A 26,286-nucleotide genomic window follows, 5' to 3' on the forward strand; every position below is an offset into this window, starting at 1 on the left:
CTCAGTAGCCACATGTGGTTAGTGGCTACCCTACTGGGTAGTGCTGATACAGCAGAATACTCTGTAGAATAGGTCTGTCCTGAGATAGGAGTCTCTAAAGTATGAAGAGTAATCCACTGAGGTTCTAAAAGGAAACAACTCTGATTTATTCTTCAGTATCTCAACACACTTACTGAATGGTAGGTACTTTTAATTTTTTTTTTTTAGAAAACTTTAATAAATACAAATTTTGAGAGTACAACTTTTGGATTATAGTGGTTTCTCCACCCATAACCACTCTCCCACCCACAAACCATCCCATCTCCTACTCCTTCTCCCATCCCATTCTTCATTAAGATTCATTTTCAATTATCTTTGTATACAGAAGGTCAATTTAGTATATACTAAGTAAAGATTTCAGCAGTTTGCACCCACACAGACACACCAAGTATAGAGCACTGCTTGAAGACTAGTTTTACTGTTAATTCTCATAGTAAGTGCTTTGCATATATTTACATGTACCACCCTTCACATATCCTGTGAGGTAATACTTTTATTAGCTGCGTTTTCTAGATGAGGCAGTAGATAAGACTGACTGATTAAGTAGGTGGCAGGGTTGGAATTTCCAGCCACCCTGGTCCAGCTCCAGAGTTCTGAGGCTTTCAAGTAAGATGCATCTGTACACAGATGCATTGTCATGGGGCCCCTCTCCAGGCCTTGAGTGGCTGGGAGCTGTGTATGTTATGTAAGACTTTGTGAAGTCAGACCGAATATTTCCCCATGCAGAGGGTCCATGGCAGAGCCTGTATCCCATGTGGACGTTAGATTTGAAAATACACTGTAGTTTGCCTGTGTGCTCAGTCAAATGGATTGAGACATTAGATTATCTGGTTTGAACTCAAGCAGCCCTCACAGAATGAACAAAGGGCTTAAGAAGATTGCAGCAAAGAGACTGACATTTGAATGCCAGCGTAAACAAGCCGTGAGGAAAGGGCAGGGTTGTGCTTCAGCCACTCCTGATAGTAGCCTTCATCTGTTATGAGGTCAGTACATGACATGACAGTCTGATCAAATCTTAGAAGGAATCACAAAGAAACCAAAAATCTGGAATGTGCAGTTGGCAGAGTACTTACATCACTGCTTAGGGCACCCTGTGTCAGAGTACCTGGGTTCGAGTCCCAGCTCTGCTGCTCATTCCAGTTTCCTACTAATACAGATCCTGGGAGGCGGCAAGTGATGGCTCATTGGCCCCACTACCCAATCTGGAGACCCTGATTGAGTTCCTAGCTTCTGGCTTTGGCTTGGCCCAGCCCTAGACATTGTGGGCATTTGGAAAGTGAACCAGTAGATTGGAGCTCTTTGTCTTCTCTCTCTCTTCCTTGCAGATAAATAAAAGTAAAGAAAAATTTAGAAATCCACTTTTAAAGAATAACTTGGAAAAATGCTTGTCATCTTGATGCCAGCTCTAAGATACAGGTAGAGTAGTGGATACCAAACTTTTGTTTGGAGGAAGGTAGACCAGATAGCTCTGTACATTTTTTATATCACAGTTCCATTATGTCCACTAGGACACAGAGGTTGAGTGAGGTCACTTTTTTTTCTTGATGTCAAATAGTCCCATCCTTATTTTTTTTTAGATTAACCAACATTATTGAATACTTACTGCTCCTGGTGCTAAACACTTTACATAAGATTTCTAATTTCTTGAAGTGGCAACTGTTGTTAGTCTCATTTTCTGGGTGAAGAAACTGAGGCTCAGAGAGATCAGTTAGCTGGGTGTTACACAGCTGATGAATGGCAGAGCATTCGCTGTCACCAACACTCTGTCCCAGGACTCTGTGGTATGAGGGTGAATGATATCACAGATAATATGGGCTTCCTTTTTCTTGGGAAAGGCCCATCTTTATTTGTTTCACTGCATCTACCAAGAGTGTCAGATGCTTAAAAGGCCCCTGGTACAATCCATTAAAAGAAAGACAAACATGAAAAAGAACAGCCATTCACAGCTCTTCCTAGAATTTGATTGGAGGGGAACCCAGGTTTTTGAGTAACAAAGCATATTTGTGTTGGGGTCTACTTTAAGAAAAATAGTCCAGTCTTGAGTGTGGAATCTTGGAAGGGGTCCTCTGGATGTGAGGAGCCCCTTCAGCTCCTCCTGCATTAGCTTCTAGGTTGTGTCAGATTTTATAAAGCTAAGTTATAGATGCTTCTTTCAGTGTCAGGGGCGGTATTTGATTCCATCTTCTTCTCCCTCTTTCTTTCAAACCTCACATGAGAAAGACACTTGTACATTTTTGGTTTGGAAGGTCACTTGAAGAGTACTCTGTGTTTACTCTCTGAAATGGATTTACCTTCAAGAAAGTTTCAGGACTGCTTCCGTGAGAGAGACCAGCACCCAAGGAATTGGGCCTCTGCTTCACCCAAGTCCGACATGCTGGAAGACATCGTCTGACGTGGAAGATCTCTAAGTGCTTTCCTTGCTGCTCGCATTTCTTAATGGTCTTTAGTGAAGGAAGTAAGTGACACTGATCAGCGAAGGCGGACAGTAAGATTTATAATGTATTTGTGCTAGCTGATTGCCAACAGAACCGGCCTTTCCCAGTGGTGCTGTACGCAGACTCGGAAAATCAATAGGGATTAACCTTTGACCCTCTCCACATACTTATACTGTGGGCTGCATCGCTTACCAATATTTCATCTGTTTCACTTAGCTGCTGTTACTTACTCAATAATGTGTGGCTGATCTCACAAGATACTAATTAATTTTTTTAAATGCAACATCACTTGAAGCTATGATAAAACATCGTATTTTTGGAAATCAAGGCCATTTTGCTTTACTTATGTAAATCACATGAATTAACCTTTTTTTTTTTTTTTCAATAATGGGAGGGATGGTGCTACATTGCAGGGTTGGGTTTGCTTACAAAGACCTGCTTTGTGGTTAATGGCAGGGGTACCTCTGATTGAAACAGAGCAGGTGTTCTCTGGGTGTGTATTGAAGGATTGGACCCCTTTGGGGAAAATTGGTGATCTTAATTTTGGATACTTCTTGTTGTTGTTGAAGGGATATTTGTGGATAAATAGGTAAACAGGCCATCTTACAATGAATGAACCCAATGAATCATTTTTTTAAGGGATCAAAATTCCTCTTAATACATGGGCTTTATGCAAATGTATGTAGTACTTTGTACAAACATATTTGAGCTGCTCTTAATTATTATTGGGATACAAAAGGAGCAAAATTTCCAGTAATGTATTTTCTTCTTTAAGCTTTGGCATATATTAAAGTGCTCTACATTTGTCTTAAAAATTGGAATCGAATAGATTTTCTTCATTTAAGACCCCTTTGTTCACGAATTTTTTTCTTTTTTGCAAGTATGCCTATTCCCCAGAGTTTACTTACAGTTGGCTATCGATCTGGCAGCTGGTATTTGAATTGGTCGATGTACTCTGTAACTTGTTTAAGATAGCCTACCTGAGCTATTAGTTTAAATAATGTATTCATAAATTGATTAATCATTACAGTAAGACTTATTAGCTGCATTTATATCTGTGTGTTATCCACAATTGACTTGTAGTCTAATAATCACACATACTTAAGCAGAAGTTGGATTTTATATTACAATTTAATAATTATCAAGGTGGAAAACAGTAGTATTTGTTTAGAGAAGTTGATTAGAAACAGGGCTGTAAAGGTTGGATTCCTATTCAGGCTACTACTTCTAATTTTCCTAGATAAAATAGATGCTTCTCCCACCACAGAATGAATGACAAGAAGTGGACCACACTTTGTCAGCATTGCAGAACTGATTGAGTTGACTGGAGCTATCCTGAAGTCAAGATTCTGTGAGGTGGAAGAGGGCACAGGGAGGAGAACTTGGAGGGCCAGCCCCATTGTCTCCATGTCTCTAATAGCTACATCAAGACAGGAGGTTCTTTGCACCTGTTTTTCAGGGTGCCCCGACACCATGAGTTTCATGGACCTGTTAAGACACATGCACACTCTGCTGTGCCCTCCCACAAGGCTGATATACAGTCCAGGTGTGAGAAGCAGTCACTGAATGAGACTCCCTGGGAATAAGTCCAGTACTGAAAACACGCTGGGGCCGGTGCTGAAAGACCTTCCATTTGGCCTCTCAACCAGAAAGGAAACAGTTCAACTGAATACAAGGCTGAGGGCTACCTGCAGTTTTTTCTTTAAATTAATACACTTTATTTTTTAGAGCAAGTTGAAGTTTACAACTGAATTGAGGGGAGAAAGTATAGAGTTCCCATATTCCCTGAGTCCTAACACTCCCCCTCCAACACATACACACACATACATACACACACATGTTCTCCCAGCTACAGACACTTTTAATCAAACTCTGTACTAGGTAAAAGCAGTCTTTAGGAAGGTGGATGTTAAACTATGACTTTGATTCGGACCTGCCCTATTGAGTCTGCCGGAGCCCTGTTTTGCTGATTCACGTTTCTTTCTTTATTTCTTTTTCTTTTCTTTTTTTTTTTTTTTTTTTTTTTTTTTGACAGGCAGAGAGACAGAGAGAAAGGTCTTCCTTCTGTTGGTTCACCCCCCAAATGGTTGTTTGTTACAAGAAATATTTTCTTGGAACACCTAATCTGGACACCAATTTTTTTTTAAAAAGGAAGTCTGGAAGAGATAAAAGCTTACTATGAACAAACCCAAAATGTGAAGGTTATATGAGGATAAACAAAGCAAATCTTTGAAGGGAGATAGTCTCTGAGATTCTATATTCCTGTTTTTTTTTAAATTGCTATTTATTGTAGAGATAGAAAAAAAGTAAGCGCTGCGCCGATCTGAAGCCAGGAGCCAGGCGCTTCCTCCTGGCCTCCCATGCAGGTGCAGGGCTCAACCACTTGGGCCATGCTCCACTGCCTTCCCGGGCCTCAGCAGAGAGATGGAATGGAAGAAGAGCAACTGGGACAGAATCCGGCACCCCGACCGGGACTAGAACCTGGGGTGTCGGCGCCGCAGGCGGAGGATTAGCCTAGTGAGCTGCGGCGCCGGCCTGATTCACATTTCTTTTGGAGGCCAGAATCGGTCCGTCTCCCTCCACCTCAATCTCCTTAAGAAACGAACTCCCTTTCTTTTTTCCTCTGGCAGAAAAGTCATTTGGCCTTGCCACGTGATCTTTCTACTTCATAAATCCCCCTTTCAAACATTATTCAGCAACCTGCTAAATTAATATATACTGTGTTCTTCCAGTAATGGCGAGGGGAGGCTGTCGCGCAGCATGCGTTTGTTCAGCGCTGTGTTGAAAGCGCGCTGCCCGCCGCGTGAAGGACATCTGCTCACAAGTGAGCAATTGTGCTTCTGAGTCGGGGCAGCACCTTCGCCTGGATGCCGGCTCCAGATGAAAGAACAGATTGCCGCCGAGCTGCTGTGCCAAGGATCCCTCTCCTCAGCATGGGGCTTCATACATTATTGAGAGCAAACCTACTTTCCACCGCCACTTCTCCACGCACTTATTTTGCCAATCTTATTCAGAACGTCAGCGCGGATCACTTTTCTGCAGTGGCATAAAGGGCCAGTCAGGAAGTTTCAGCAGATGAATTATTTACAGTGTTTAATTATTATCATACAGACTTATTAAACTTCTTGGTTACCTAGGAGCACTTGCAGCTGCTGAAGAGAGTAGGCTGAACTGTGAATAATAGACGTTCTGTTCCGAAACAAAAATCCCTTTGTGAATGCTGCTGCCATTTACCTGATGTCTGTGTGGGGTGGGTGTGGTGGTGATTGGTAAATGTTTGACAACTGGCGCTATTGGTGAGGGCTGGGAGTGTTTGCTGATGACGGTGGTGTAAACATTCATGCTATGGCTGATCTCAAGCTGTGAACATGTGACGTCACTGGATGCAGAGATGGGAAGAAGTACAGTCCCCAACCAGTGTTGTTGTATGGAATCCTCCACCATATGGACACAACCAATGGAAATGACCTTAAAAGCACAGATGACGGTTAAATATACCAAAACTCTTCAGAAGTGTTGTTTTTTACCTCGGTTTCCTTAGATCACATATTTAATCATAGGTTTATGTGATTCATTACTTAATAACGGATGTATCAGCAACCAGCTTATACAATTGCTGACAGTTCAGCAGTCGGCTGTCCTGAGCCAGTGACACCTGGGTGCAGCCTGCCACTGTGTGCGTTGAAATTGCAGTCTTGGTTCAGATTAAGTTCGTGATCTGTTCCTAATTCAGGCTGATTCCCAGTCGGGTCTCCCTGCACGGTTTGCACTAGGGGGTGACAAGCCAGTTGGCATGCTGCTGAGTGTCCTCGACAGCAAGCAGACACACGGGGCCTGGTCTGTACACCCAGACGGCTCTGTTGTACCGATGCTAAGGCAACAGCATTTTGCCAGAAGCTATAACAAGATGATTCTCTAACAACAGCATGGTGACACCAGACTATGTTTTGCAATTTTCTTTAATATTTATGCTTGATAAATAATTTATCTTTTTTTCAATTTTTTTTCTGCTTTTTTTTTTAATCTCATGCTTGTTGCTACAGATAGGTGCTAGGTTTCCCTGAGTGAGTAAAACAAGGATTTGGTGATGTTCCTGCCTGAAAAAGCAGGTGCATTAGCAGAGTTGAGCCGCTGGGAATTGTTTCTGCATTGCCACATCCCATCTACTAATACTAACTAATGAGATCTGTTAAGGATCAGCCCACACTTCTTTTTTTTTTTTTTTTCATTTTCAATTCTCTTTATATACAGAAGATCAGTTTAGCATATATTAAGTAAAGATTTCAACAATTTGCACCCACATAGAAACACAAAGTGAAAAATGCTGTTTGAGTACTAGTTATAGCATTAAATCACAATGTACAGCACATTAAGGACAGAGATCTTACGTGAGGAGTAAGTGCACAGTGACTCATGTTGTTGACTTAACAAATTGACACTCTTGTTTATGGCATCAGTAATCACCCTAGGCTCTTGTCATGAGTTGCCAAGGCTATGGAAGCCTTTTGAGTTCACCGACTCTGATCATATTTAGACAAGGTGGTAGTCAGAGTGGAAGTTCTCTCCTCCCTTCAGAGAAAGGTACCTCCTTCTTTGATGACCTGTTCTTTCCACTGGCATCTCACTCGCGGAGATCTTTCATTTAGGTTTGGTTTTTTTTTTGTTTGTTTGTTTGTTTTTTTTTGCCATAGTGTCTTGGCTTTTCATGCCTGAAATACTCTCATGATTTTCAGCCAGATCCGCATGCCTTAAGGGCTGATTCTGAGACCAGAGTGCTATTTAGGACATCCGCCATTCTATGAGTCTGCTGTGTATCTCGCTTCCCATGTTGGATCGTTCTCTCCCTTTTTTATTCTATCAGTTAGTATTTGCAGACACTAGTCTTGTTTATGTGATCCCTTTGGCTCTTAGTCCTATCATTATGATCAATTGTGAACAGAAATTGATCACTTGGACTAGTGAGATGGCATTGGTACATGCCACCTTGATGCAGCCCACACTTCTGAAGGGAGTCATTTATGCTCCATCTTTGCTTGCTGTTATAATATCAGGAGCATTATATGCTGAGGTTCTGGAAAAGTCAAAGGCACTGCTCACTTGCTATCTATTTAGGACTTACTGCAGGTGTTCTTTCTAGTTCCGGGTGCTCAGCCTCTCCCCTGTTGGTATTGGTATTGGGCACCAAGTCATTCTTCGCAGTGGAGTCTCTTCTGTGTGTTACAGAGTGTCTAGCAGCACCCATGACTTCGCTCCATTAGGTGCTGGTAGAACTCTTTCCACCATGCCCCCCACCCCAGCCTTGGAATAGTCAAAAATGACTGCAGATACTGGCAAATGCCCTGTGGGGAACAAAATTGCCCCCTGTTGATAGCTAGTGTTTAGAATCAAGGTTCTTTTTTTTTCTTCTTTGTTTGTTTCCTCTCTCCTATCTCCTCTCCTCTCCCCTCTCCTCTTCTTTTTTTTAGAAGCAAGAATATCTCTTTATTGATGAGGATGTCCTAATCCATGGAGACTGGCACTTCTTAGGGGCAAAGATGTTATGGGAACAACAAGTTAAGTTGTTTACAAAAGGAGAGACAAGTGTTCTCAACCCCTAAAAGCATACAGGAAAGGGGTAGTAGAGATTGCCTCATGAACTTCCTTCTCCTCCTCTTGTGAATCCACCAAGTCAAACACTAAAATTGGAAATAAGGTGACTTTTATGTCATCAAATGAACTTCTTCCCAGGGGCCTGACCTGGAGAAGGAAAAGGAGTGTTTCAACCTAAAGCAAGTTCCACATCCCCCAGGCTGCCACGGAGTTTCTAGACTAGGTGGAGCTGGGACCTTCTTTCTCTCAGTTTGTGTTTGTTGTGGTCCCAGACTAGTTTCTGAGCTGTGGAGCAGGTGGGGAACTCCACAGGAGATTGGGAACTACACTCTGCATGGATTCCAAAGGGTCCTCCTACACCTGGTGGGCATGGAGGGATGGTGGGAGACCCTCATTCAAGGAAGTGCTTTATCCCAGTACCCTGAGGTAGGCACAGACAGTTGTAGCAGTGAGCTCAGTGGTGCATTTCAGGATACTCTGTGGATGCTCTGGGTCTCCTCCCAGCAGCACGGCAGGCTCTGTGCAGCTCATCTCGAGTGGCACAGTTCACATCCTGATCCAGGTGCTGGGTCCTTCTGGGAATGGCTGATGTTTGATCTGCATGATGGTGCACCTGAGCCCTTTTCTTAGGACTGAGATTGAGTTTTTTTCTAAGTTTTGCTCCATAAATGTGATGCTTTGTGCCTTTTCATCTGAGTCTCTGTTGGGACCTCTGAGCACGATTGGTCTGATCCCTTGTTGGCCCTGCCTTACCCTTGGGGCCTCACGTGGCTTCTCTGAGAGCTTCTGGAGGTCCAGTGGGGGAATAGCAGCAGTGTTCTGTGCTCATCAGTCCTCAGCATATGGTGGATGTGCTGGAAGGAGGCAGGCTGTGAACCAGGCAGTCCTGGGCTACTGTTCATTGGCCACTTGAAAGCTATGTGACCCTGGGACAGAGACACCACCTCTGAGTCCTGGTTTCCTTGCCTGTACAGTTGGTATGATGATATCTCCACAGCAGAATAGTGGGGCCAACTAGATGACTGACAGGCACATAGCAGCTCTTTCAGCTCTGTTGCATAGCAGGAGTCCAGTAAGCCACATCCCTCACCTCCATTCTTCTGGTCTTATTGTCATTTAGGACCTTCCCACCAATGATGGCGCCAGGCTGCCTGCTCCCATCCTGCCTGTGGGACATGAAACTGTCCAGTCTCTCAGTGTCTAAATCCTATGGTGAGCAGGCCTGTTCAGAAACAGTTCAGGGGATCAATAGTTATCTGCTTACCTTTCTGGCTGAGATGAGATTTTATGCTTGTTACCAGCAGATCAATAGCGAAAGCCGATTCTGTTAAGTTTTCCGTAGGAGTCATTAATCTCCCTCAGCCTCAGTTTCCCTATCTGTGAAGTGAGTCTAACCAGGATGATAATGAAGAGGTAGGTCAAGTGAGGTTGGCAGCCAGACACCCACTACCAGCTGCAACACAAGAACAAACGTTCCGCCCACACCCCCGGGTCAGTGGAGGTCATTCAACTTGGAATAATGAACTGTCACATTGAGGATATTTTTCTTCTCTTTGCTTGGCCAGATACCCAAGTGGAAACTCTTGTTCTGGGAACTTGCTAGCCTGCGTTTCAGTATCTATGAATGCCACTTAGGAAAAAGGGGTACACTTGTGATCTCTCTTCTCCCTCTGCCCACCGTTCCAGTGAAGCTCGCACTTTCATTCCTGTCTGAGAACATCTCTCCTAAGCATATTAGCATGCATGTAATGTGTACTTTAGATGCTTGAGAACTTAAACTGAGTTTGGGCAAGCCTTACATTTTCAGGAAGCTCTAACTCTCTCTCTGTCTCTCTCTCTCTCTCTCTCTCTCTCTCTCTGTGTGTGTGTGTATGGTCAACATCTCATTCATTTCATTCTCATTCCCTGAGTTCAAGAAATAGGCTGGGTGCGGCCATGGGCTGAGTGCTCCTGCTGGGGGTTGTTATGAAAGGGAGCTGCTGTGTTGGGTCACGGGGATGGCTCAGGGGGAGTCTGGAAATCCTTGTAACATGTGTCCTGACTGGGACAGTCCTCACCCAAGCTGCTTTCAGCTGAAGGCGGCATTGCTGGTGTGCACAACAGTTGTGGGGAGGAGGAGGGGCTGACAGATAGTCGGATGATTTCAATGTTTATATTCCACTGGGGTAAGCTCTAACAAAGACCCATCATTTCCCAGATAACCAATTCTTTTAAAAGAACATCTGTTGAAACTGGCAATTTCCATTCTTCTTAAAATACGGAGCGACATAATTAACCCTCTGGGGAGACTAATATTAGTTTATTAGAGACAATTTCTAGTTCTGTTTATTTTTACACTAAATGATTTGTTCAGATGAGGGGGGGATTGTTTTTTCTTTGTGGTGTAGGTTGGTTTGCATTTTGGGTGAACCTTTGCTTACTAGAGACACACAGGTAAATAACCTGGTGGTGATACGAAATCCTGATGCAATCAAGTGTGAATGAATAGAACCTGTTCAAAGTGCAGTAAACCGCTTGTCATTTGGCTGCCTCAGCCCTGTGGTCACTTGAGGTGTCACGGTCTATTTTAAAGGGACCTACTCCATTACCAATGTCTGCGAGCCTGTGCTCACCTTTGTCCTCAGCCATTACTTCAGGCCTTTCTGGCATTTGTAATTAGTAGAATTCTCCTGTGCTAGTGCTCTCATTCCTGTAAACGTATTTACACTTTTCACAGGGAGGTCGCGTGTACTCAGATGTTTCCAACATTGGGTGAAGTTGACACTTCTAGCTTTTTGTGGGTTAGAGAAGGAAGCAGACCAGGCATTTTGACTTGGTGCTGAGGTTGCATGAAATGATGGACTCCCATTCGTCAGACATCCTTCTTTGGATTGGAAAGCACCCAGCTCTGTGACCAAACATTTTGCCTTCATTTCTGTTTTGCAGTAAATTCAATGGGCTATTCTCTGAACATCAATTCTGGGACTGCAGGGAATCTTTCCAAGGAACCCCCTTATTTTTCAAGCCCAGTAGTCAGTTTCTCACCCTACAGAATGGCTCAGAGAACATTCCCCTCTTGACCATTTGATCCACTGCAAAACAGGACTCATTAGCAGGAGCTCATAAAGTGAAACTAGCTGTGTGTCATGTGGCAGGGGTGGTTTGGCCACTCAGCTTGGCTGCCAAGCACCTGAACTACCCCTGGGTGACCGCTGCAGCCTTCTTTGTTTCCAGTCTACTCACCCTCTTGGTCAACGTTATGCTTTAGCCAAGCTGGACTGAATTCGCCACTCTGAGTCTGCTGTGCCAGATGCACCCTCTCGGAGTCTCCGCTCCTGCCTTTGCTCTCCATCCTGCAAGTGCAATGCTCCTAGCACTGAGTCTCGCACAGCGTCATCCCAGTCCTTTACTAACCTGGTCAGTGGATCACGGCTCCCTCATCTGCCACAGCACCATAGACGCTTGTGTAACAGTAGTCCAGTTACACTGTCACCCTTCCTGTTGGATGGGCCACCCCCACATGGGGAAAGGAACCGTATTTTACTCCATTTCTTTTTTTTTTAACTTTTATTTAATGAATATAAATTTCCAAAGTACGATTTATGGATTACAATGGCTTCCCCCATACCGTCCCTCCCACCCACAACCCTCCCCTTTCCCACTCCCTCTCCCCTTCCATTCACATCAAGATTCATTTTCGATTATCTCTCCATTTCTAATACTAACCAGCTTACCACCTAAGAGGTGGCTTGGTGAACACTTGCTGGATTTATTTCTCGCCCTTCTGTCATGCTGATATGCATTTAGGATCTCATGGTATTCAATGAAGTGTTAGAGTGTGCATTGCGTGTGTGTGAGAATGAGCAATTGAACTGGGAATTGCCGACTTCCACCTGGAGTTTCCTTATTTGCAAACCGGAAGATGAGAGCTGAATTTGGAGCTTCAGGAGAAAATTTGAGTACATAAAGCTGTTTTGAGTAACAGTCATTTGGGTAGTGGGCAGCAGGGGCCTCGGTGCCTCTAGGTACCTGAGCATCACTGCACATACTGCAGTTCCATTTCCTGGCTTTCCTTCCCCAGGCTGCTGCAGCCCAGGGTTCTCCCTGGAACTTAGGTGTTGAAAGAGTGGCAGGAGGTACTTGATACTCTACACATAGGAAAGGAGTAGGGGAGCAGAGATATGCTTTGGGTGGTTCAGCAGCTTTCTGAAACTCGCCAATGTCCCTTGAAGAGTCCTGGTTGACCGACTGACTGACCATTTTCATGTCATGAATCAGGGAACACTTAGAAGGTAAGTGCACTGCTACACAAGGGCACTCAGTCGTGTGTGTGTGTGTGTGTGTGTGTGTGTGTTTGCTCAAAGTGAATAATTTGTTTCTCTGCTGCTTACTAGCACTTGGCAAGGTAACTCATGACTGAGTCCAGTGGATGGTCCCTCTCAGTGACTGTTTAGCAATTAAGGCAAATTCCTATAGTTTCCCAGCCTCTCTTTTCTCATCTGTATGTAAGATCCACTCCATAGTGTGTTAGAACTAAACATGTTCAGCATCCCTTCCACATTAAATTGTCTGCAGCATATGGAGCACTCATACTTCAACACCGAGGGCTATGATAGTAAGCAGGATACAGTATCTCACCCTAGGGCCTGAGACCAGGGCCTGCCACTAAGAGGTTTTCACAATCTCTCTCCTTACCTTAACCCCCAAGGCAGATCAGATGTGTGTTGAAATTTTTTTGATGTGTCAGTTTGGGGAAGTTTCATTGTACTTAGATGCCAGAATAACTTACAATGACTTACAGAATTATAATTTAGGAAGTAATTGGTTCTGTGAGAATATGTAGAATTCTATCAAGATGTGCATTTTCCATCATTTACAGTGCTTTTTGACAAATTATAGGAGGGCTTATGCTTGATATTCTGAATATTTGTGAGTCCTGGAGTAAGTTTCCAGCAGACATGCATTCACTTCCTAAGTCCTTTACCCATGACAGATATCATTCATCGGTCAGAATCTTGCTCAGCACAGTACTCTAAGCACTCGTTACTAATCGTGTGCTGTCACTGTGGGAGATACTCGGGATTTACCATCATGATGAAGTGGCATTTTGATGAACGTCGTGTGGTTCTCCCTGTAGCAGGAAGACTGGCCCACTCTGCGGTGACCACGTCTTTGTGAGTTTATTCCCAGTTTTGTGCTGCTGTTGGAGCTTGGCCTTGCTCCTGGGAGAAGGCTGGAAAAAACTTCAAGCTCGTGATGTAGTGGGGTATTACATGTTTTCTACTTCCATTGTCCATGCAGACCTGCACTCACCAACTGTAAGCTAGAATTGCCCACGAAAAGATCCTGTGCTGGGAGGCCATTCAGCATTTAGAGTTTAGCCTTGTCTGTCTTGGTCTAGAAGCTTTCATGGGAAGAAAGGATTTGTTGGCAGAACCATCCCAGTGGCACGCTTACCCACTTGAGTGAAGGACAGTTGGATTGCTGCACACAATTTCACATTGCATGCAGCCAGGCCCACTTGTGTCTGTAGTTTGTGTGTTTGTGGTTCTCTGTACCGACAGAAGGTCATGTGGTCATTCTAGATTCTGCAGTGACAGTTGAGTTGTTTGTATTATGTCTTTGGAGTGTTCAAGGAGAATCATTCCATGTATAAGTTCTGATTAATGCCATAAAAATTAAAATCACCATCATGAATATAACTGATCTGTGTGTAGCATGTGCCATGTTTTTACATCTGTATAAGTATACAATATAATCTCTCACAACGATCCTGCCTCGACTTTACAGATAAAGAAACGGTGGCTCACAGAAGACATGGAGCCAAGCATGCGGCTGGACCCACACATGATGTGTGACTGTCCTGAATTTTCCCTCTGTGAATAGATTAGTTGTAACTCTGTTTTACTACATAAAGCAAGGATTCCAGACTAGGATTATGATGGGACGGTAACAAAGTTGGGAACCAGAGGCTTAGGGGAGGTTTAGAACCCAGAGAAAACTGAATTTCCTTCAGTATTTTGCATGAATCAGTAAATGCATATGATACAAACACAAAGCAGTAAATGAACCAAAGAAAATAAAGACAGCAGCAAAAAAATTTTGTGCCTCTTGAGAATGTGTTTTGGTTGGCAACACTCCAATGACCTTTCTGATGCCGAGTGCAGGTGTCTGCTCTGGGAGCCTCCCACGTGTCCTTTGATGGGAAATGCCCCATCTCCTGGGTGTACGTGACTCTGGCTTAATGGACTGTGCAGCAGTCACTTTTTGAGAACAAGAAACTTAAGGCTGGGCCATCGGTCCTGGAGTCAGCACATTGAGCTTTTTGTCAATTGGCTCCTCCCCCCATCTTTATGGCATGGCCTTTCCTGTAATTACAGTCGAGATCCTATAGCCGGAGGAAGGCCTGTCAGTCGAGTAAGAGGCTGATGTCCATCCCGTGGTGACGGCCCGTTCCGAAGGTTGCAGGCCCGTCCTTAGAGAGCCTTGCTGTTTCCTCCTCGTGTGCTTTGCTGCGACCTAGTTCACCACCAGCCAGTGAACTGAGGTGTCTAATTGCATGGCTGAACCCAGGAGGTCAGAACCCTCGGACGTGACGTACTACAAAGTGGACAGACTTCATTGATTGCTGTTTTTTTTTTTCAAATTAAAAATCATTATTTAATATGCATCTTTGTTTTCTACAAGGTCTAGCAAGATGAGTAGTGGGCTGTGGATTGGGATAACAAGCCATAGACACATTGGCCATAGAGTGCTTTGGACGAATTTGTCCTAGAGTGAGCAAGGATTACTTTTATAATTGAAAATTTTTTATCTGTGTACAGAATCCAAATCAATGTACTTTTTTTCTATTTATCAGAGATTCCTTAAGAGAAAAGATGCTTAAATAGACACTCACAAGTCTACTGAACACCTGACGGGTGCCTTGTGGGTAGAAACGCTTGTCAGTTTACCTCTAAGGCAGGCTTGTCTCCAGAGAGCCCGCCTGTTGGGACTCCTCAGGAGACCAGGCTCTTTCTCAGCTCTTAGCTGTGAGTTCTGGCACTGGGAGAACCCTGGGCAAAGGCAGTGAATGCCCAGGTCTGAGTTTGTGATCACTGTATCTGTGAGGCCGGATAACTTTAAACTGTGATTTTGTTTGATGCTATTTGTTGAAATGGTAAGCAGCCTTGGCCGGCGCCGCAGCTCACTATGCTAATCCTCCGCCTGTGGCGCTGGCACCCCGGGTTCTAGTCGTGGTCAGGGCACTGGATTCTGTCCCGGTTGCCCCTCTTCCAGGCCAGCTCTCTGCTGTGGCCAGGGAGTGCAGTGGAAGATGGCCCAAGTCCTTGGGCCCTGCACCCCATGGAAGACCAGGAGAAGTACCTGGCTCCTGCCATCGGATCATCGCGGTGCGCCGGCCGCAGCGCGCCAGCCGCGGCGGCCATTGGAGGGTGAACCACCGGCAAAAAGGAAGACCTTTCTCTCTGTCTCTCTCTCTCACTGTCCATTCTGCCTGTCAAAACAAAAAAAAAAACAAACAAAAAACAAAACAAAACAAACAAACAAACAAAAAACTATTTCACAAGAGATTTTACTTAAAAACATAAAGAGAAAAGTTCATGAAGAAGTCATCATTATAAGGAAAAAAATAAATAACTGGAACTTCTTAGTGTGTATCGTGTGATTTATTCTTACTGCTTTGTAAATGTTGCCATCTAATTAGTGGGGTTTTCTGTAGTGCTGTGAGAACTTAGAGAGCAGCGTGGTGGTGAGGAGGTGTGTCTCTGCCCCACACAGAGGTGAGATTGGCAGGGTGGCCCCTCCTGCAAGCTACAGTGTAATGCCCTGCTCACAGAGTTGGGATCAAATAAAGCCCTCCCCACTGAGCATGCTGTGGTGTTGATGGGGGTGTGAATGTTCTAGAAGTGGAAGAAGGGCTGCACATCTTGGGGTCAACAGGAAGTTCCTGACATGTAAAAATTGAGAGCCTTTCATGATCATAAAAATTCAAAAGAGACAGTGTGTCATTGTACTGGTTGAGTAAAGCCGAGTGGTGGGTTTGTTTTTGGAAGTTACTCATTGTCCCCCGACCCCACCCTGCCTGTCCCTTCTTCCTTACATGCAAGCGCAGCTTCCTCAGTTGTCTCTCCTTCGTTGGCATTGAGAGATAAGCACAGCCATGATTGAGTTGAGATTTAATATTATGAAGGCTGGAGAAATAATTCTGAGGACTTTCAGTCTATTAACTATATGAGGCTTCTTAATAGTTTGGCTTAAGGCAAAAGTGATTTTATTCTAGTTTCATCCTTGTTGAGTCAATAATTAACTTAACCAAGTTTGATTAAAGCTGAATTTTCCTAAGTGTCAAAACCATCCGGGTGCGTTGCCTTCCATATGAAAAATGGTGACAGTGCCTATCTCTTAAGGGGCGAAGCAGTGGAGACTCCAGGGACCTCCCATGGCCAGAAAGCTCTGCCTGGGAAAGGGGCTGCAGTGAGGTGTTCTTTTCCATCTGGCCTTGATCCTGCGGCAAGGGCGTCACACACTGAGGGCGGAGGCCAGGGTAGCTGGCCCATGGAGAACCCCTGGCTCTCTACTGGCCCCTTTGTAATAGTTTAGTTTTACTTTGGTTGCCAGCCCCCTCTTTACTTTTTCCCTTAGCTGTCCTTTCCGAATGTTCAAGTGGGACTCAGGAAGAACGTGACAATGGCTGCAGGTCACTTAGCTGTTGTGTTAGGACTGTGAGGCTAGACTAGGCAAGGACTCCTCGCTTCTGGCCCAGAGCGCTGTTACACCATTGTGACTGTGTATTTGACTCTCTGCCCTCTCAGGCCTAGTCTTCTCATGGGGTAGGGACCATGTCTTATTGTCTTGCCTGTGGTTCTAGTGTTCAGCCCAGGAACTTGAGACTGGCCTTTGTAAAATACCCTCATGGGATGACTTTGAGAAAAAATGAGGTCAAAGGAACGTAGGTCCCATTGTCTCTGGATGTTGAGAACTTGAATTTCATGCCATGGGACCCCTCCCTTACATGCCAGCCGTAGGTACTATAAATAGATGTCCTGGTTTGGGCTAAGTAGGATTGAGTAAAACCAAATGCTCCTTTCCGTTTTGAGGACGCACTGCATTGAGTCTTTAAAGGAAGAGGAAAGAAGGAATGGAGAGAAAGTGGCTTGAAACCTGATTTCTGTGTAGTATTGGAAAAGGGAAGCCAATCCACGTAATGGCAGGAGAAAAGACCAAGAGCAGCTCACATTGAGGGGTTTGGAGTGGGGGACCAGTGTGGGAGCTCATATTGAGCCAAGTGCAGCCTTCTGGTGTAGAAGTTGGCAGCCCAGGTATGCTGCTGCTTGTACTGAACACAGTAGTGAGTGTGTGTGTGTGTGTGTGTGTGTGTGTGTGACTCACGTTGGGCAGAGATGGGATTTCAGAATAAAACAACCGGTATGGATTTCTTGGCATTTGCTGTGGATGTTAAGTCTTCATCCCTGTTGCCAAAACTAAATTGAATCGTTGCCTCTGCCTCTGAGTTTTACCCTGTACAAACGTAGGCATCATTTTTGCATTCCTTCCTTCCTTCCTTCCTTCCTTCATTCTTTTGTTTTTCTCCTCATGCGCCCTATTTTTTCCTGTTCTGTGTTTGTGTGTTGTTGCGCTGCAAGCTGCCCCAGTGTGCCAGGCATCGCAGCGCTTCTGCACGTTGACTCGGCCACGCGAAGCGTGCCAGGCACATGCTGTCAGAACACCTGGCCGGGACTCTAGCGGCATTTTCCTGGGACTGGGGTGGGTGGATGACTTGCTACAGCTTACAAAATGGGGGGCTCAGCCTGGGTGCCGCCTTGATTATTCTGAGCAGTCTTCCAGCTGGACTCGCTTTTCGGGAACATATGTATGTTTGTGCTGGAAGCCCCGGTAATACCATTTAATCCAAATGCTGTTTTTCCTATGCTGAAGTATTCAGGCAGTGTTTCCAAAATTGTCATTGATGAGTACAGATCCAGAGAGCATGTACAACATTGCCTTGCTGGGCCTGCGAGGAGTCAGTATTTTCTGGCTCGAAGAAGTTCCAAAAGCAAGAACTCAAAGCCAGCACGTCTCTTTCTCTGGATGGCAGAGTAATGCAGGTGCCACATTTGAGTTTGCCCACATTGAGCTTGGATGCAGACCTAGCCAGGGAAATACGCTTTGCCTTGCTGGGACGGAGGCAGGGAGACTATTAATCTTAGGCCTTCAACAGCGAGGAATGTGGGGCAGGACAGAGGGTCGGCGGAATGGCAGTGATTAGAGCTCCCAGTTAATGCCCACAACGCTCTGAACTTGGAGCTTACAAGCCCTCCCTGCAGCACGCAGGCTTTTTTTTTTTTTTTTTTTTTTTTTAATGCAGCAATTCTTGGAACAGTCATTGCCTATCTCGTTCTGATGCCTTTGCTTGTGTAAACATTTTGTCATAATTTGTGAAAATGGCCAAATAGAGATGCCCACCTCCCAGCTGCTGGACCGGCACAGGTTTGAATGGTAGAGTGGAGAGGAATGGGAAGTGGAGATCTCCTGCAGAGGTGGATGCTACCTACCACTTCATGTAGCTTTTCCTTCTAACTACTGAATGGCTTCCCCTGGCTGTCTCCTAAACTGTGGCCCCCGGCCTCTGTTGGACTAAATATCACCTGAGAATGTCTTGAAAGTTGTGATGCTTCAGGCTAAGTGAATGCAAATCTCAGGTGGGGAAGGGTATTGTGGGGGCAGAGCAGTGGGGGCTGAAAACCACTCTCATCCCAAGATTGCAGATCCAAGGGAACACTGCTTCTTCCCAGAGTTTATGCAGAAAGTTTCTGGAATGTGGAGCTGGGGCCCATCCTCGGTGCACAAGTAAGATGGGGTTCTGCTTGGCACAGTATCTTCGGAGGCAAATAAGATTTTCCTTTTCCTGTCGTGGCCCTCCTCAGGGATGGGACGTCCACTGGAGCCTGGCTGGGCCTGTTTGCTCTGAGCTCTGTGGTCTGCTTTTTCTTCGGCAGCTCATTGATACAGAGCACAGTGCCACACAGGACACCTGTCCAGAGGATTGCAGCTCAGTGGCCTGTGTGCTCACAGAGCTTTGCACCCCACACTCCATCAATTGCATTACCTTCTCCTGAGCAGCCCCAGATCCCACCACTGCTCTGCCCTCCCCTCTCCGCCCGTCTGCCTTCTGTCTGCCTGGATTTGCCTGTTGAGACGTTTCCTATAAATGGAATCAAACAGTGCACAGCCTTGGGGTCTGATTTCTTTGTGTATGTGCTGTGTTTTCCAGATTCACCTCTTTTCGGCATGTTCAAGTACTTCCTCTTTTATGACTCAGTAATACTCTACGGTGTGGATAGACCACATCTTGTTGACCTGTTCATTGCTTACGAACTTGGGTTTTTTCTGCTCTCTAGCTGTTGTGAACAGTGTGTGAACATGAGTATACAGGTAATTTCATTCTGTACGGCGTGAGCTAAGAGGTCAGGTGTCCGGAAATGTTTGCTCTCCAAAAGAAGCCATTGGCAAAACAGGCAGCTCTGGGACAGGGGTCTTGGGTGACATTTTCACTCTTCAGCTGCTGTGTGACCTTGCACTGCTCCTGGCTCCACTTCTCTGCAGGTTGAGGAGTGCGGTGTCAGTCCCTGTTCCGGGCCTGCCTGCTTCCAGAGATAGCAAGAGGCAGAACGAGATGCGTTCTGAGAAGGGATGGCACTACGTTCCTTAATTCCTACAAGGCATTGGTATTGTTTGTATGATTAATGAACCCACATTTCAGAGTTCTCATTTAATGTGTTGGAGCCTTCTCACAACATTGCCTTTCATGTGTTGCCGGCTGTTCTTGAGATTTATGAGGTCTAACTCAGAAGCGATGTGTGTCTGGATTAAGGGAACCTACGAATCTCTATTTATGTCTGACCCGAGGAGGAAGCTCCCTTTAAGCTGCTTATCAGAGGTGCATCCTGAGCGCATGATGGGAAGATGGAGTCCTCAGTCCCCTGGTTAAAACCAGGAATGTGTTCTCATTCCATTTTAGTTCAACTGAAAATAAGCTAGCGGACCCTCAGGTCCACCTGTGAGTGCCGACTGTTCCACTTTCATAAATTCGGTTAAAAATATACTCGGGCTGCAGTTCGGATCTTCTCATGTCCTCCAGGTCCTCACTGCAGAATTCAGATGTAGTTCCTTAGCATTAGGAAAAGAAGTTTGAGCAATAGGATTTCCACAAGGAACCCTTAATTTCACTAACAGACTCTCTGTTTTCCATTTAAAAGCAGCTTCATTGCACCAGTGATCTTTGTTTTGGTGTTCTTATCAATGGGAAAAGAAAATGTCCACACCATTAAAATAAGGTTTCTCTCCAGCGTATTCACAAAATGCTGAAGACACGTCCATATGTAGATGCTTTGTTTCACCACCAGGGGGCATTGTGGTTTGACTGTCCATTTAAGCTGCCTGTGTTCTATCAGTTTACCCAGAAAATAGAAGGCCTGGGAGTATTTCTGATTCCTTCCAAGAAGGAATCATATCTGGAAGAGAACAGATGTCGATTCCTTTTCCTCACTTGCAAACAGTAGTGTTGTCAAATTCGCTAAACTTAGCCAGTCGAAGATTAACATGCAATATATAATATGCATGTGCCTAACTGTACAATAAATAGTAAATCACATTTTTATGCTTTCTCTGAACTTGGAAGCTGCAAGTTATTTTTTTCTATTCCCTGGGTGTGATGAAATAAATAACATTCAAATACATTTTAAATATGTCAGTCAAGGAAAAGAAAAAGTACTTGGCAACTGTGTTTGAGAGATTTCTTCTATGATTAATTCTCCTATTAAGTTTTAATGACTTTAAAGATATAAAGCTAGAAACCATAGAAGTAGGCATGGTTAGCCGGCGCCGTGGCTCAATAGGCTAATCCTCCACCTTGCGGCGCCGGCACACCGGGTTCTAGTCCCGGTTGGGGCGCCGGATTCTGTCCCGGTTGCCCCTCTTCCAGGCCAGCTCTCTGCTATGGCCAGGGAGTGCAGTGGAGGATGGCCCAGGTGCTTGGGCCCTGCACCCCATGGGAGACCAGGAAAAGCACCTGGCTCCTGGCTCCTGCCAGGATCAGCGCGGTGCGCCGGCTGCAGCGGCGGCCATTGGAGGGTGAACCAACGGCAAAGGAAGACCTTTCTCTCTCTGTCTCTCTCTCTCACTGTCCACTCTGCCTGTCAAAAAAAAAAAAAAAAAAAAAAAAAAAAAAAAAAAAAAAGAAGTAGGCATGGTTAATAAATAACCAAAACACCAGGTGTATAGAAATACATCTGTGGAAAAATGAAGTCATATATTCTCTAGGATGCCTTAGGGAATGGCTCTTTGGCAAATCTAGGGAGCATATTATCCCCGAAGAGGGGAACGTTTTGAAACAGTGAAGTCAAAGATACTCTTCAAGGAAACCCTCGGAGAAAGGTACTGTCTCAGACTCGCGTTTGTAGATCAAGTTAGTTTGTCAAGCAGTGTTCATTAGCAAGGTCTGTCTCTTGGAATGCATCTGTCCACTTCAGATTTTAAGGAAACCTTGTATGGATTTTTCTAGTACTTGTCATCCTTTGTTTTCAGAGTTTTCTTCCCAGGTTCACATGGCATGGGAGGCACATTTCCTCTCGGTTGTTTCACAGATGCTCAGAGGACTGGCCCATCCCTCAGTGGGAGTCACGGTGCCAGTGGCTTCGTGATACTATTTTTTTTTTGGTCCTTGAGCACCTAGAATTTATGTACTATGACTCGGTTTATCCTGAAGATCTCTCTATGAGTGCACTTTCAACTTCTCACCTCCAGTGCTTAAGCTGAGCCTTTGAGAAACCAAAGGCACATGAATTAATGTGAATACTCATCAGGAAGAGTTGTAGAGCCCCCAGAAGAAGAATGGGTGCATTTGTGCCCAAAAGGAGATAAGTGGTGCATTTCACACAATTCCTTCTGTTCTGTGGGCTATTACTTTTCCTGAATTTTTCTGAGCCGACAAATCACAGTAGATTGGGAACATTCACAATAGGGAGCCCGCACTCTGTGAAACTTGAAATCTAAAGATCTTTTTAAACACAAAGAACTTATTTTTTGAAAGTTTGTGGCCCATCCCAAATGAATTCTGGTTTGTAGCCTATAAAATGTGTGGAGTGAGAAAACAGAGAATATTGTTCCTTTCTGTTTATATTATTTTGTACTGAGGGAACACACTTGCCAAGAGTTCCAGGCAGCTTCTGGCTTGACAGCATCTTATTTAACTGGCTTAGTTTCTAGAATAAAGCTAGGATCTACCAGAACCGTACCAGGGGTCTACCTGGTGCTCAGGTCACCCCTGAGCTGGAGGAGACTAGAGCAAGTAAAAGTAATTTGTCTCTCTGTGAAAATCCCCCTCCGTTTTAATTTTTAGGACAAGTATTTGGCCTTGGCATCCAGAGAGCCTGGTCCAGTGCTGGAGATCGAGCCAGGCTCCAGAGCATTGCCGGACCACAGGTCCCAGTGACTTGCCTCCCCCAGAAATAAGGCTTCCTCCTTGCTCCTGAACACTAGGGAGTCTGGTTAGCAACACCCTCCTTCCTAGTCCTGGCCAGGCCCTTGGGCTCTCACTAGCACACTGAGCACACAGGCTGCAGGCTGGAAGAAGCCCCAAGCATTTGGCCAGGAAGAGGCAACTTGTTCCAGCTGGCCCACGCACTGTGCTTTAAAAATTACCCAGATGAACTGATTTTGTAGAGCGAGTGGGTGGAAAGGCTCCAGGGCCGCAGAGGAAGACTGGGCCTTTCTCTCCCTCTTGAGAGCAGTGCGATTTGGAAAGAGAAGCACACTTGCTTGGCTGCGCCCCAGAGGAGAGACATGTTGTGCAGGAGCCGTGCTGTCCCTGCTCAGTGCAGCTAGACCCCTGCACTGAGGGGTGCCCCACTGAGGACCAGGTTAGTCTGTGCCCAGGACACGCTGGCATAGGGCCGCCTCGAGTAGGAGGAAGAACAGGCTTCAAGTGTTGAGACAGTGGCTTCTGTGGACGTGAACAGGCTCCAGCATAAAGCTGAGGCATGCCTGTGCTCCCTGTGGATACACAGGCCGTGTTCTCTTGGCCTGGTGCCCGAGCGTGTTCTTGGCACATGTCCGCATTCTCTATCTCTTTCGCCTTACGAACGAATCGGGTCAGTGACTTAGCCTCTCTGTCAAATGAAGAGTAGAGCTTCTACAGTCTTAACTCTGATTTTAACCCAGGAGAAAGGAAAAAAAAACACTGGAGGAGAATTCTGCACCTCCTTGAGCTCCATTCCCCCCACCCCTAAAAGGTGGATCCAGATTCTCCAAAAACTTGTCCGTCTGTCCATCCATCCACGTGTACACTGGCACGTGGCAGCCCAGGTGCCTCCTCTCACACCTGCCTCAAGCCTGGCCTGTGATGCCATGGCTGAGAGGTGGGAAGGACATTACAGTGTGGACTCTTGTTAGAGGGTCTGTCTTCTTCATTAATAATAATTAATTGTTACTTGCCCAGATCCTGTGTTATGCTAAGCCTGAGTTCTTTTCAGGCTCGGGTGCCTTGTAATCTGTGTTGTTGTGAACCCTGGAGCAGCAAGATCTTTCAAAGATGGACAACATTATCTTGAATAAAGTAATAGACACAGATAGTGTCGTAGGTTCTTTCAGCCACCAGAGAGCAAACGAAAGATCTCAGTACTAGGACTCTCTTGGGGATACAGAACATGTCCTCCCCCCCCCCCAGTATGTGTGTGTGTGTGTGTGTGTGTGTGTGAGAGAGAGAGAGAGAGAGAGAGCGCGCGCACGCTATTTTTTGAAGATAAGATAAACAGTAATATATATAAATTTTTTTTCTGGGCAAGCACCACAGATTGGATTTCACATTACAAATGTCATTTGGGCCTAGGAAACATGGATGTTTATTATAAGCAACTGACCCTTGGCGATCAAAATAAAAAGTGAGAGAGAAACAAACCATGTTTGTGACAAGTGAGAGGATATTCCAGTTTGTATCTCATGGATACTGTATAGCTCTGACACTCCCAGGGAGTGCTTTGGAATTCTTCTAGTCTTGTTGGCCCATAAAACGCCGTGGTTTTTATTTATTTTTTTGAATACATGGAGGGACACCCACATTGTGCCGTACCACACACCTTATTCTCGAGAAAGGCATGCGGCATCTGTGTCACCCGTGTGCCACCGCCGTGTTCAGCATCCTTTGAGCAGCATTGATGCTCCTGAGCCAAATGGCGGTGTGCACCGCTGAGTGCGGGGGCATGTCTGGATTATCGTAGGAAGGCGAGGAAACTCAGTCCTGCTGTGCTCCCACGTGCCAACACCACTCAGTGCTGGTGCTGCCTGGCTGGGGGAACCGCTTCCAGAACCGCACCTCAAGAAATACGGTGTGGAAGAGCCTCCTAAACTGCCCCTCCTTTTCTTGAGCTCACACAGCTTATCCCTCTAACTGCAGGACGCTGCAGGTTGCTCCATAGAACGGGGTGAACCAACTTGGCCTTGACATCAGGGGGTCTGGGTTTGCTAGACGCCCTCCACACTTGGCCCGGGTTCCAGGCTTTACTTCTGAAATCAGTTTTTGCCTCCAACAGCAGCAAATGATGAAGAGCACAATAAGGTTACTCGCAAATCTGAGGAGCAGCCGAAAGCGGACCACATCCTGCACTCCAGGGGAGCAGAGGGAAGGCTGGTGGCCAGGCGGGGGAGGTGGGAAGCGGAGCGGGAAAGCCTCCAGCCAGTGGCTCGCTCTGCAGATCTGTGTGCTGTGACTGGAGCCGTCTGTGTCTGTGGGGCTGGCCTGCTGGCTGGGCTGGCCCACTCAGAAGCACGAACGCCTTCCTCTCTGTCCCCTTTGTCTTTGTCAAAACTCCCGACTCTTCAGAAAGGACCGTATTTAATTTTTTCAGCTGTTCCATCTGGATCACGGATGGCCAGCTACATTCAAAAGCATCTCCCTCTCTCAGAAGAGAGTGAGGGGGTTGAGCCAGCAGGACCGCAGGGTGAAGGGTGTGTGTGTATGCATGCCTGTGTGCTCTTGCACAATTGGCAGTTTCTGGTGTCCAGCGAAGCCCTTCATTCCTGTTGACCTTGCACTGGGTAGTAACGAAGTCGTGCAGATAGTACTCGGGGCTCCGCACTTCCTTACGGTCTGGCCACTTTTGACTGTTTTCTGAGGTTATCTGGATCTGTTGTGTGCCTGTGCTGGAAATGTCCTGGAACACTGTGAAATTGCACAGTGCTCTCAAGCCCTGCCCCCAGGGTCCTTGTCTTGGCAATTTGAAAGCCACAGCGGCATTATTTATGCCACAGAAATAGGCAAAAACTACAACTCAAGGCTCGACTTTTTAAAAATATCATCTCGACTTAGAAAGTGATTATACTGTTAATAATGCAGATTAAATTGAAGAGAACATGCTGTAAACATCACACTATGAATAGTATAAAAAATCGTGGGAATATTCCCTCAGTGCATTAAAAAACCTGTTATCCGATTCAGCACAGAAATCGCTTCGCCATTGAAGAATGAGTGAAGAACCAAAATATGTCTGTCTTTACCGTTTGACCCTCATCTCACTGATTAACTCAGAAGTATCAAGCAATAACATCAGCTGCAGCCACAGCTTAGCTGTGGATGCAAGGGTTCAGCACAAATCACAGCACTCCCTGAGAATCGGTGAGCTCTGTGGAATTATAAATAAAAACTATAAAATCATAAACATAAACTATAAATTGGAAATAATAAAGGATATGGCATTTTTTTTTCTTACTAATGGTGTGCTATACACCCTTTCCAGCAGGAAAGCATAAACTAAACAGACACCCGTATATTTATACACTCAGGTTCGTTTTTGGAGAGCCAATTGTGAAGCCTTTACCAGAACGCTGGACTCAGTTCAGTCAGCTGCTGACTTGAGACAGTGTTTGAGATTTAGTGATGAGTATAATGAGCCCGCCACGCCCGTGCTGGCACAAAGTCGCTAAGCCACCAGGATGGCCATTGTTAGTTGTGGACATTGCTCCCTCTGGATGTCACTGTGGTGTGGACTACACTGACAGGTGGCGGTGCACTCTGGCCAGCAGCAGCCCCACCAGGGGTGGTGGGCTGCTCAGCATGCATGTCCCTAGTCCCATGTGTTACTTTTCAGAGAGCAGAAATCCTTGTCCTCCCCTGCCTCTTGGTGTTCACAGTCCCTCCAACAGCTTGTGCACAATCAGGAGCCGGCAGAAGATGACCGTTGTGGTTGTGGAG

General features: G+C 45.6%; 1 protein-coding gene across 5 annotated transcripts in view; it reads left to right on the forward strand.

Annotated features, from left to right (window-relative positions):
• The window catches only part of WWOX (WW domain containing oxidoreductase), a 1,022,922-nt gene that overhangs the window by 381,459 nt on the left and 615,177 nt on the right, over positions 1-26,286 (forward strand). The window lies entirely within an intron of this gene.

The sequence above is a fragment of the Oryctolagus cuniculus genome, chromosome 18 (genome assembly GCF_964237555.1).
Source record: "Oryctolagus cuniculus chromosome 18, mOryCun1.1, whole genome shotgun sequence".
NCBI lineage: Eukaryota > Metazoa > Chordata > Mammalia > Lagomorpha > Leporidae > Oryctolagus > Oryctolagus cuniculus.